Raw genomic sequence first — 12,623 nt, 5'->3', positions numbered from 1 at the left:
AGTCGGTACAACTCGGTCGACTTCGGAATGCTCAGTTTTTGACTTATCATTACGTGCATCTCGCCCTACAGAAGAGTAAAAAATAGTTGAAATCGGAGAACGGTCAAGTGATGTCCCACAGTCCTTCTGAAATCATGAGTCGGCCATGCTGTGTGGTGCGATTTTTGTCTCGATCGCCAGATTTACAAAAGCGTTGTGAAAGAATCGATCGCAGCAAATTATGTGTGACAAGCAACACTATACATTGCTTCACGTTTCATTTTCAGCAATTTAAGCTTTGTTCTTAGGTCTCTACCTAACCACATTTTCTAAAATCACGACGTATTCCGAATAAACAGCAACGACTATAAATGCGGTATGATAGCTGCTCTTTCCATTTGCAACAAATGTACCTCTGCTCATAAGATCTTGCCTACCCACACCGTCTGTACTCGTGACATATTCGGAAATTAACAGCCAAATATTTGTGACAGGCAAGAATGTAAATGTCATTTATGCTGTACTATGCTGGCTAACGTCACCCACCGGAAATCGCGAAATACTCGGAAAAAGACGGCCAGACATTTGTGACAAGAAGAAATGTAAATACAAGAAATTAACAGCCAAATATTTGTGACAGGCAAGAATGAAAATGTCATTTATGCTGTACTCTTAGATTTCTGGCTAACGTCACCCACCGGAAATGGCGAAATATTCGGAAAAAGACGACCAGATATTTGTGACAAGAAGAAATGTAAATACAAGAATTTTTTACATGTTGCAGCCCTGTCAGCAACTGTGATAAATTAATATGTCAAAAATCCGCCTCTGTGGTGAAATATTACTGGTCTTTACCCAGGTTTCAGCTAGAGTAATCTAGCCTTCAGAAGCATAAAATAAACGAATACATGACAGAATAAGGAACGGTCAAATACAAAAAGCTAAAGTACCGTGGTACCATGTCAAGCTACGTTGTTTAGCTGAGGAACAGCCCCGGCCCAGCTTCGTGGAAAGCGGTCGGTTAGCCGCGGACGCTACGTTGGAACTGACTGTAAATACCATTTACTGAATGTAAATACCATTGCTGGCTGTTTCATTCGCAGCACTTATCATCTGTCGTTTCTTGATCGGATTGTAGTCACGAAATGGAAGAAACTCATCGGTGCTCAGAGAGCTCACCCTTATATGTAAATAAAAGAATATTGTAGAACATATCTATTTTATATGAGTAAGAAAATCCCAAAATGTGCTACAAACGCGAAGATATGTGTATTTAGTACAATCCAGGATTCGAATCTACAACCCTCTGTTCTACAACTCCATGTCTTTAACCACAGCGATCACTACCAATCTTGGGTTTAATTACTGTTCATGTTAACATTTCCGTAAGAATTTTACAGAAAAAAGTGACATTAACTGGCCTTTAATTATAACAAATTGTACCTAGGGTGACACATGTTTGTGATAAATTTTCAGTGTGCCGTTGCCTGAAACTACGTACTGTCATAACACGCATGTTAGGCCCATTTACGATGAACTCAATATGGTGTCTCGTAGGTAGCTAGCAAGGGACGTCACGTGACCCTAGTGTCAGACGCATGACAGCTACTGTTGACTCACAGTACCCCGAAATGCCAGTTGGTTATTTTTGTTCCTGGCCGAGCTGTCGCTATGGCTGAGTCATGTCCTTTATTCGTCAGCTGCCAACCTCAACGATTTAATACAGAACCTTTCGTTCGAACTGATTCTTGTGACGTATTGTGTTGTTACATTTATGTTCGTGGTGCCTGACACACGTAACTGCATAGACACGCCTCGACGAGCATACAGCTATTTCAGTGTGGAAGCACACCATCGTTCGTCCCCTTACGAAAGTAAAGTGAGATGCAATCAAAGAGGAAAATGAGAGAGGTTACAATATCAGCGGTGAGTAGCACTTGGGAATTTGAGTCGGACGCGAAGCGTGTCCAGACGGCCGAGGCGGCCGTTAATGAGAAGCAGAGAATCCCGGTTTGAGTCCCTGTCCGGTCACGAATTTCCAAGTGCAGCTGATAAATAATTTCAATGCCGAAAGCTGCTAGGTCATATAAATTTCCATTTAGTGTTGTGCTGCGTCACACATGACTACATCTATTGGTGAGTCACGAAGCTGTACCCAGCCCGTCACGGGGAGCGCCAGACACACTTCCCACTCGTCTGAGTACGCCAGGTGGTAGTACTTCACGCAGCGCAGCAAGAAAAATCATTAGTCATGTCGGAGAATGTCGCGAGCAGGAGAGCAAAGAGTTGCTCCACCCTCTCTCTCGGCCGATGACATGAACAGTGACGTACACAGGGGAAGATTCAGCACTGTGAGAAGAATTCTGAAATTTTAGAGAGCCAAAATATCTTAGAGTCTTTCATTTTGTATGACGCATAAGCGACTTGCGAAACATCAGCCGAATCGGTTAGCATTACGAAATAGATTCGCATTCTGCGACTATGTACTGACGTTAGCTGTTTGCGATACAAGAAAATTTTGTGTCGGACCGGGACTCGAACCCGCATTTCCCACTTACTGCGAGCGGTCGCCTACACAGCTTGGGCTATCCGAGGAAGCGACTAGGATCGATCCAAACGCTTTATATCGTCATTTTAGCCCGTCGAGACAAGGATACATCAATGATAGTTACGATGCCTGTGATTGTACAGCGTCTGTATCTTCAAAACATAATGTCACTCAGACATTCTATCACGAAGAGACACACTGCAGAAACACGGCCATTGTAACCATCACTACTAAATCGGCTAGCCTTCCCCTTGTCGGTGCTCATCGCTTGGACGTGTGAGCTGTGCTGGTTGCCGGACTGCCGGTGCGCAGGCGCTGCTCACCGCAGGGGAACGCTGTACTCTCTTCCGTCTGCAAACTGCAGAGCGGGCGGGCAAGTTGTTACCTCTCTACCAGGCCACGTCACTAGCAGCACCTGCATGCTGTTTGCAACGGTATACTGACCCTTCTGCAGAGCGCATTATGAACTAGTGCCAGTGCAGTGTCCGGACACGCCACTGGAGCGTCAGTATTTAACCTGACAAGATTAGGGCTGTCAGATCCTTCAATATATTTTACATTACACTCATTTTGATAAGGGAGTTATTAGTTCAATTTACTAGACACACACACACCAAGAAAACTTTGTATCACCCCTTTACGTCGAAATTAAGAACACAGAAAAGAAAAAACTATCTCTGTAGGATGCATACTGGTAAATAATCTTCTGCAATGTGTCCATACCACGAAATAAAAAAAAAGAAAAGAAAAGAAATTGTAAAACCTTCCTGGCAGATAAAACTGTGTGCCGGACCGAAACTCGAACTCGGGACTTTTGTCTTTGTGGGCAAGTGCTCTACCATCTGAGCTACCCAAGCACGACTCACGCCCCGGCTCCACAGCTTTATTTCTGCCAGTACGTCGTCTCCTACCTTCCAAACTTTACAGAAACTGGTTCGCAGGAGAGCTTCGGTAAAGTTTGGAAGGTAGGAGACAAGGTACTGGCAGAAGTGAAGCTGCGAGGACAGGGCGTGAGTCGTGCTTGGGTAGCTCAGATGGTAGAGCGCTTGCCCGCGAAATGCAAAGGTCCCGAGTTCGAGTCTCGATCCGGCACACAGTTTTAATCTGCCAAGAAGTTTCATATCAGCGCACACTCCGCTACAGAGCAAAAATCTCATTCTGGAAAGAAATTGTATAATGGCAATATCGTCTATTTGTCGCAGCGGGTTTCTGACAGTGCCCGGGAACAGCTCAGTACGTGGTGGAAGGTTCCTTGCCCGAATACAGGCCCGAATCCGTCGTGGCATACCGTCGATCAAGCCAGCACTGGTACAAACTGTCCCACTCTTCAATTGCGGTTCTGGGTAAATCGTACACAGTATTATACGGACAGTGCATTGTGACAGTCGGCTGCGACCGTTAACAAACGAGAACTTAGACTGCACGAGGTGAGAGGAGCGGTGAAGGAGAACAAGCCCCGCCTCCCCCTCGAAGGGCTGCCGTCCTACGTCTGCGTTCTGTGCTTCCACTACACCAAAACTGACATAATAACCATAGGGATCGTTGATTCCTTTTGTTGTGGTGAGAGTCGCTTTCGAATCCATTTATGCATCAGGAGTTGTCTCTTCATTCATTTCAAAATAAGAAAAAAAAAGAAAAAAAAACAAGCAGTCCACAAAACAAAGAAAATTGGAGCATACAAAGCATTTTGTAGTGGTTATAGCGCAATGGTTTCCTGCGGTTGGTAATGGCAATTCAGACCCGATCTCTACCGGTATCTTAGCAACCACAATTCAAAAACTCCCCACCTAAAAATGCTTCGATTTAGTCGTTGTCGACGTCCAGAAACAGCTCGTTTCAATCGATCACACACATGTTAGATAGCATTCATATCCGGGAAATGGGCACGCCACTCCATTCTGGTAGCCCTAGCACGCTGAAGAAACGTGTTCACGGAAACAGCACGATGAGCACGCGAATTATCCATCTACCAAGATGAAATTGTCACCGGAGTCTTGGCAATACCGTCCCACTTATGGTTGCAGAATCTCGTCCCGTATACTAATGATATTGCCCTCAACAACCACGAGAGGTGTACGGTGTCCCCTTGTAATGCCACATCACACCACCACACTCACCATGTTGCACATGTGGGACACAGTGTGGAGACCTTCGATAATACTGAGTTTTCTTAAAGCACGTCGTCTGCAGTTATAAGGGTACAAACAGATTTGCGTTTCGCTCGTAAACAACTCTTGACGCCATACCTGGGGCGTCCATTGTGCACGACGCCTTGCCCGCCTGCAGACGTGTACTGCGTGGAGAACGCCACCGTCGTCCGGAATGGAGAGTCGCCATCATGCAGTAGTCTCCTAACAGATGCGATACATGAATGACGTCCTCCGGCCTCTTCCAAGGCCGAATTCAGTTCTGGTGCGCTCAGAACGCGGTTACTTTGACTCAAAAGTCGTAGACATCGATCATCCATTGCAACTGTCCAACGACAACGGCACATGTGGTGTAAGTCCTCAGAAATACGTGTCAACTGGAGCCGATTCCATGTCCGCAACACACCATTTCGACTCCGGTGCGCACTTCGGACAACTTCCTTGGTTGACAAGCCTTTTGCGCGTAACGCGGTGATGCGGATCCGACCGTTGCACGCGACTGTTCTTCGTGGCATGATGGATGCTCACCCTACTGTCTCTAATGCGTCCGTGCTGGTACTTTACTTCCAACTGAGATCTTCAATCAAGTTGAGTGCTCCATTCCGTCCAAAAATACCGCTCACGGGAACTGTGTGCATGTTTACAGACAACGTCAGGGGTGACCTTCCGGTCGTACAGGAACACTGAGGAATTATTACAGTGCAGAAAAAACTCTGAGTACATTCATTCATGAGAAGTACAACAGTAAAGGCAAATTAGAGGTAGGCAGATTTGAGCTAGGAGAGATGGCAGCAATGAACATGATAGCAGTAGAAGAGAGGGAGAGGGAAAGAGAGAGAGAGAGAGAGAGAGAGAGAGAGAGAGAGAGAGGAATGTGTCAGAACCCAACTAATCCATAGAAAGGAAAAAGAAAGATAATTCAAAAATGGAAATGGAAAGAAGCAGAATATGGGAACATCTTGTTTATTTTTTTCGGCAACGGCCTTGCCGCAGTGGATACACCGGTTCCCGTGAGATCACCGAAGTTAAGCACTCTTGGGCGTGGCCGGCACTTGGATGGGTGACCATCCAGCCGCCATGCGCTGTTGCCATTTTTCGGCGTGCACTCTGCCTCGTGATGCCAATTGAGGAGCTACTCGACCGAATAGTAGCGGCTTCGGTCAAGAATACCATCATAACGACCGAAGAGCGGTGTGCTGACCCCACGCCCCTCCTATCCGCATCCTCCTCGGAGGATGACACGGCGGTTGGATAGTCCTGGTAGGTCACTCGTGGCCTGAATACGGAGTGTTTTTCTTTATTTTTTTCAAAGGGGGTAAATCGCCTTATACGTTAAGTTTTGGGGAAACGTTAAGAAGTTGAAAGAACGAAGTATCTCGGCTTTTTCTGTAGTCCAACGAGGCACTAAATTGTGCGGTGGGTGCAGGGTAGCTTGTTCTGGGGATGAAAGACAAATTTGAGAATGCTTTTGTTTCACGTGTGGACACAGCTAGAATACTAGACGAGCGAGACCTTGATGAGTTGACACGTCTAGAAAGAATGCTCTGACGAAGCACGAAGTGGGCATAGCGTGTGGTAGTCACGTTGTTTCGCCTTTAACAGACACAACTTGGTGTATGAAGCAATGATGGATGTAGCAGATGCAACTAACAGAAGAAACGCACACGAAATGAATCTCCGCAAACCAGCGTACACTGCACTGTGCTCCTGTCCGGACGCACAATTCACCCTGTATGGCAGCTGCAGCGCCCTTCGCCCCTGTCGCTGGTCGCTCTTCAGTTTACCGACGATGCACGGTAGGCGCGGCCGTCCGCAGATGATAATAACAGCGGCCGGCCCGCCGGCGTTGTGTCTCTGGTCAGAGAGGCCGTTTATCCCGCGGTGCCGACGGCGGGCGCTGCGCGCTGCGGAATATGTTATGTAATGGGGTACCGGCGCGGCCGCGCTAATATATCGCCGTCCTCGGTAGCGGCGCGGTCTGGCGCCTACACCCTACCCTACCCCACCCAGGACCGCCGCCGTAATTTATTAACCCGCGCGACATTCGTACACGCTCGCTCGTCTATACACAGGGCGCATAACTCTCCCGCGCACGAGCAGTAATCGCAGGAAACAGACCTACTTTCGTGGTGGCAGGGGAAGGGGGGGGGGGGGGGAGTGGTGGTAGTGTGCGCCCGCGGTCTGGCGACGTTTGTCATGTCCTCCACATAACTCCGAGTTTGCTTTAATCTCGCCCTAGTCCCTTTTCGAAACTGTTGTTGTCCAAAAGCGTAGGCATGATGTCCGTAGAGGCAGCGACGAAGCTGACGTGATACATCGTAAGTAACTAAACTGAAAAAGTACACTCCTTGTATGCATGTAGAAAGTGTCACGTAAGACCCCATTTATTTCATGAACGGTTAAAGACAACTAAACAAGGTTGCCGGCCGCAGTGGCCGAGCGGTTCTAGGCACTTCAGTCTGGAACCGCGCTGCTGCTACGGTCACAGGTTCGAATCTTGCTTCGGGCATGGTTGTGTGTGATGTCCTTAGGTTAGTTAGGTTTAAGTAGTTTTAAGTCTAGGGGACTGATGACCTCAGATTTTAAGTCCCATAGTGCTCAGAGCCAATTGAACCATTTTATTTTTTAAGTAAATGATACACTCCGCCTTATGTATGACTATGTCGGAGAGCGTAATATTTTTCCTGCACTTGTAATCATCTTCGCGACTGAGTTTAGGAGTCAAGCTTGACAACTCACAAAAACAATGAAACAGCAAGTGTTATAAATGGAAATGGAAGGTTGCATGAATGTGTTAGGGAAAGTATTACGGAGCGTTCCATTTGGTAATGGACACCGGTGCACCGCTGGTGGCGGCAGTACAGAACGGTACAGCTGAACAATCTGACGACCCGCCAGAATTACATAATCGAGCTAATATCACGAAAAGTCAACTTTATTAAAAAAAAAAGGACAGAAACATGGAGCAGGAGAATCAGCGGTTTCCTGTAAACTGGTGCGAAGTAATGGAGTTCTCGTTGGCGTTGCTCTGCTGTTACCGCAGAAACCGATTTTGCTGACGAACAGTCTCTGTGACGACAAAGCGGGCAAGTCTGGCGTTATGCCTGTCTCGGCTGCGAAGGCCAGCAGCGCCACCGACACGTCATTACATCTTCCCCTTGAAGGCACGCAGGGACTTCTGCGCAGCAGATGGCAGGCGGCGAAACCGAGCAGATTGCAGTGCGTGCGTGGCCTCAATTTTTTCCAGGCACGCACGCACACGCACACGTTCACACACACACACACACACACACACACACATTTCTGTGAAGTGATGTGTCGCACAACCGTTTTTCGTGCCACGAATGATTATCGCCACTATAAAAAGTTTATTTCCGTAATGAATTAGATAATCTACTAGAATGAGATTTTCACTCTGCAGCGGAGTGTGCGCTGATATGAAACTTGCTAGCAGATTACAACTGTGTGCCGGACCGAGACTCGAGTCTTGGTTCGAGTCTTGGTCCGGCACACAGTTTTAATCTGCCAGGAAGTTTCTTAGATAATCTACTGTATGGATGTACGTTTTATTTATGCGCATGTATCAATCATGAAATGGATGGACGCAGCGTACCTGCAAACCGGTACGATAATAAACATCGTACCACGATCGTGGTACTTACTGGTCGTGCGTTTTATTCCATGTCGTCGGGACCTGCCTTGGAGATATGGTGCGTGCCATAGAGGAAAGCGGTCCTGGCGATGCCTATTACATCACGGAGACAAAAGAACACTTGTTATACATACACTCAATTAAATTTGTTAAATAAGACAAACCGTCTTAGTTCATACCAATACAATTGTGATGTTCCAAATAAAGAATTACTCTTTTATCGAATGGTTATTGTAAAAAAAAGAGTACACTTTATGATACGTTGTCACCAGGAGCATCGTATTTATTTTGAGAACTGGATGTTCGATTTGTACTCTTAACTTCCAACATTAACTGGAGTGCTGCGAGAAACAAAGTTCGATCGGAAGGGGTTGGCGAATGTGCTGAAATAATAAGATAAGCGAGACTGAATAACAGTCCCGATGAGACTTAACGTTAGCACTAGATATCATGCTGAAGAATCAGCGGAACGGCGCAAGCTGCGACTTGGGATCACTGTATAAGGTGGGCAGAGTTGCTCCAGCTATTGATAGTTATTAGTACTGTCTTCAAAAACGTAAGCTGTGAACATTTAAAATATATTATGTGGTGCAGTAATCTGGAGGTACATCTGGATGAAAGAAATACTGTGGCAGACATTACTCAAAAATTTGTGAGTCTTCTGTTAAAGATTGCATTCAAAAAGGATTTTCATTTTCATAGAAGACTAACCCTGCTGGATTTCATGGGAAGAAGGGGAGTGTATTCGCTCGTGTGACATTAAGAGCAAATGGAGAGACCAATGACAATTGGCTGGCCGGCTCCTCTCCTGATTATTATTATTATTGTGTGCCAACAAACAGAAGTGTTACGTCAAGCAGTTATCAAGATGGTAGCGTTTCACCTTTTATCTCTGGGTTTCTACTGCAGCTTCATTTACAGCTGTTTGTGAGTCGTGGTTTCCAAAGACATCAATTTTTTTAAACTTTTAATAGTCATGTTGCTCACCAGAACAATATTAAATATTGACCAGTTGTACTTAAAAAAGAGAGGCAAATGAAAACTGTGCAACTGCAGGGGAAGTCCATCAGCCGTCTGTGAGAAGTGTAATGTTCAGTTTGCGCGACCGGAAAAAAAGGAACTCTTTTGCAGGAGAGCCACGATGACTAAGAGCTGTAACAAATTGTTACGCACTTTCACATATCTACACATGCTTGCATGTTGGAAGAAACAGACACATCCAACGATCTACAGCCATATTAAATTCGAAATGGATTCGCTAATTGCGAATATGATCATACCGTACAAATTGTTGGTGGCATATGGTGAAATACGAAAATCTGTGCCGGTCCGGGACTCGAACCTGGAGTTCCTTCTTACCACGAGTGGTCGCCTTAACCACTTCGTCTATCCGTGGACGCCTCTCGGATCGACCCAAACCTCCATATGTGACAATATCCAGTCCTATACAGTTGATCGTCGGCGGTGTCTGTTCCTTCCGACATGCAAGCATGTCCGAAGTTCATTGTAAAGTACCATTCAGACACTGCAAACTACAGACACTGAAAAACTGTCTTGCGTGTCCAACAAGGCAAACACGACGAGAATAACACTATCTCTCCCTGTACGAGCATCACACGAAAGTTGTGAGAGCACAGAGTGTGGATACTGTAATATCGCGAATACATTTTTTCAAGTATATCTGTAATTAGACGTTCTTGTTTGAGAAATCCAGCGTTGCCTGGGTCAGATTATAATATTGCACCAATCTAGATATGAGATGCACACAGATGAATCGTTAAGAATATTATGAATGCAGTTATCCTGCGAGTAAGGTAGTTTGGTCCCGGCGCGTGAGAGTAGGTGAGCGTGGTGGGCAAAAGTCGGAGCAGTAAATACTCTTAGGTAAAGGAAAATAATTTATCACTGAAGAACTTGAACTACACGTGAAAATGTTTTTTATTGTTTCATTCACAATGCACTGTACTGGTGAGAAGAGTCCTTAACGTGTTTCATCCAAACTATGGTGGGTGGAAGTGTGTGATAGTGATTGGCAGCTATCTCTGTACAATGCGCGAAGTGGAATAGTTCTCTTAGAAAAAGTCATATTCTCTATGACTTCAGTGGCGGTAGTAAGATCTTATGGAACCAATCTGCAGAGATCTTCTGTGCCTAAGATTACACACTAATTAATCTAACTTAAACTACCTTACGGTAAGGACAACACACACACTCATGCCCGAGGGAGGACTCGAACCTCCGACGGGGAGCAGCCGTGCGAACAGTGGCAATGCGCCCAGACCGCGCGGCTAACCGCACGTCTATGGCTTTTGAACTTACACAATGCTCACTTATACAATCCACACCCTGTTTCATCCGTAATGGCGTTAACATTACGTTACGGAAGCATATTTCACCGCGGGCAGCACTAAGGGGTCAATGCTTAGTGATTGACGAAAACACGCTAAACTAGGAAAACGATCATACTAACGTAGAATAAGCGAAATGTTTATCCGAAATCACTGCAGTGTACCGTTCGATTATTCATTTTGGTCTATTTGATATTACACAACGTTATTAAAGTCTTTGTGGCGAAACCGAGCGAGCATCGTATTATGTTGGACGAGTGAAACAATAAATGTATTTTCGCTTGTACGATAAAGTTCGTAACTGACAGAGTAGATAGCTCTAAGAGTATTTATTGTTCTGTATTTCGCGGATTTTTGCTCTCCAAACTCACCCGCTGCTATCCACCGCGACCAAACTGCCCTTCTAATAACATGAGATCATGGGCTGGCTATCTACTGCCACATCCCCGAGTGGGTGGCAGCCAGCGATGATGGAGAAACGTTTGTCAGCACGTACACATACAAGCCTTTTATAGACTAGTAATTTTGGTTTAATGCACCAGAATCCTTGAATTTCTATTGTGTCATTCAACGAAGAGCCAAAGCAACTGGTAAACCCGCGTAATATCGTGTAGAGCCCTCGCGAGCACCCAGAAGTGCCTCAACAAGACGTGGCAAGAACTCGATTAATGTGTGAAGTAGTTTGGAATTGACAGCATGAATCCTGTAGTGCTGCCGCCCATAAATCCATAATAGTACGAGGCGTGGAAATTTCTTCTCAGAAGCACTTTGCAAGGCATCACAGATATGCTCAATAATGTTCATGCCTAGGGAGTTTGGTGGCCAGTGGAAGTGTTTAAACTCTGAAGAGTGTTCCTGGAGTCACTTTGTAGCAATTCTGGACGTGTGGGGTTGTCCGACTGGAATTGCCCAAGTCCTTCGGAATGCACAATGCCCATGAATGGATGCAGATTATCATACAGGATGCTTACGTACGTGTCGCTTGTCAGAATCATATCTAGACGTATCAGGGGTCCCATATCACTCCAACTTCACCCTCCACCACCAGCTTGAACAGTTCCCTGCTGACATGCAGGGTCCATGGATTCATGGGGTTGTCTCCATACCCGTACACGTCCATCCACTCGATACAATTTGAAACTAGATTCGTCCGACCAGGCAACATGTTTCCAGTCATCAACAGCTCAATGTCGGTGTTGACGGGCCCAGGTGAGGCGTAAAGCTCTGTATCGTGCAGTCATCAAGGGTACACGAATGGGCCATCGGCTCCGAAAGCCATTATAGATGATGTTTCGTTGAATGGTTCACACACTGATACTTGTTGATGGCTCAGCACTGAAATCTGCAGCAATTTGCGGGAGGGTTGCCATTCTGTCACGTTGAACGATTCTCTTCAGTCGTTGTTGGTCCCGTTCTTGCAGGATTTTTTTTCCGGCCACACCGATGTTGGAGATTTGATGTTTTACAGGATATCTTATATTCATGGTACACTCGTGAAACAGTCGTACGGGAAAACCCGACTTCATTGCTATCTCGGACATGCTGTGTCCCATCGCTCGTGCGCCGACTATAACACTACGTTCAAACTCACTTAAATCTTGATAACACGCCATTGGTCTAACAACTGCGGCAGACACTTGTTGTCTTATATAGGCGTTGCCGACCGCAGCGCCGTATTCTGCCTGTAAACATATCTGTGTATTTAAACATTCTTGCATATACCAGTTTCTTTGACGCTTGAGCGTATATAGATATAAATTAGTCATTTTAGTTTAATCTATGAGAATCCTTGAACTTCTATTGTTCCATATACGTAACGCTATGAAATATTTTACGTAATTGTGACTTATATGCCATTTTTAACAAAATATGTTTATTGTGTTCCCTAAAATAATACAAATGAGGCCTTTGGTGTTTAACAGGTCTGCCCATAGAGGCGTAAGGAGGAC

At 45.6% G+C, this 12,623-nt stretch overlaps 1 protein-coding gene and 1 pseudogene across 1 annotated transcript in view; one reads left to right on the top strand and one right to left on the bottom strand.

Annotated features, from left to right (window-relative positions):
* LOC124784291 (calcium-activated chloride channel regulator 1-like) overlaps positions 1–12,623 on the bottom strand; it is a 376,328-nt gene that overhangs the window by 347,080 nt on the left and 16,625 nt on the right. The window lies entirely within an intron of this gene.
* LOC124724082 lies at positions 5,649–5,765 on the top strand (annotated as a pseudogene).

This window comes from Schistocerca piceifrons, chromosome 1 (assembly GCF_021461385.2).
Source record: "Schistocerca piceifrons isolate TAMUIC-IGC-003096 chromosome 1, iqSchPice1.1, whole genome shotgun sequence".
Classification (NCBI taxonomy): Eukaryota; Metazoa; Arthropoda; class Insecta; order Orthoptera; family Acrididae; genus Schistocerca; species Schistocerca piceifrons.
Note: the sequence above shows the minus strand (reverse complement) of the source record. Positions and strands in the feature narration are given on the sequence as shown.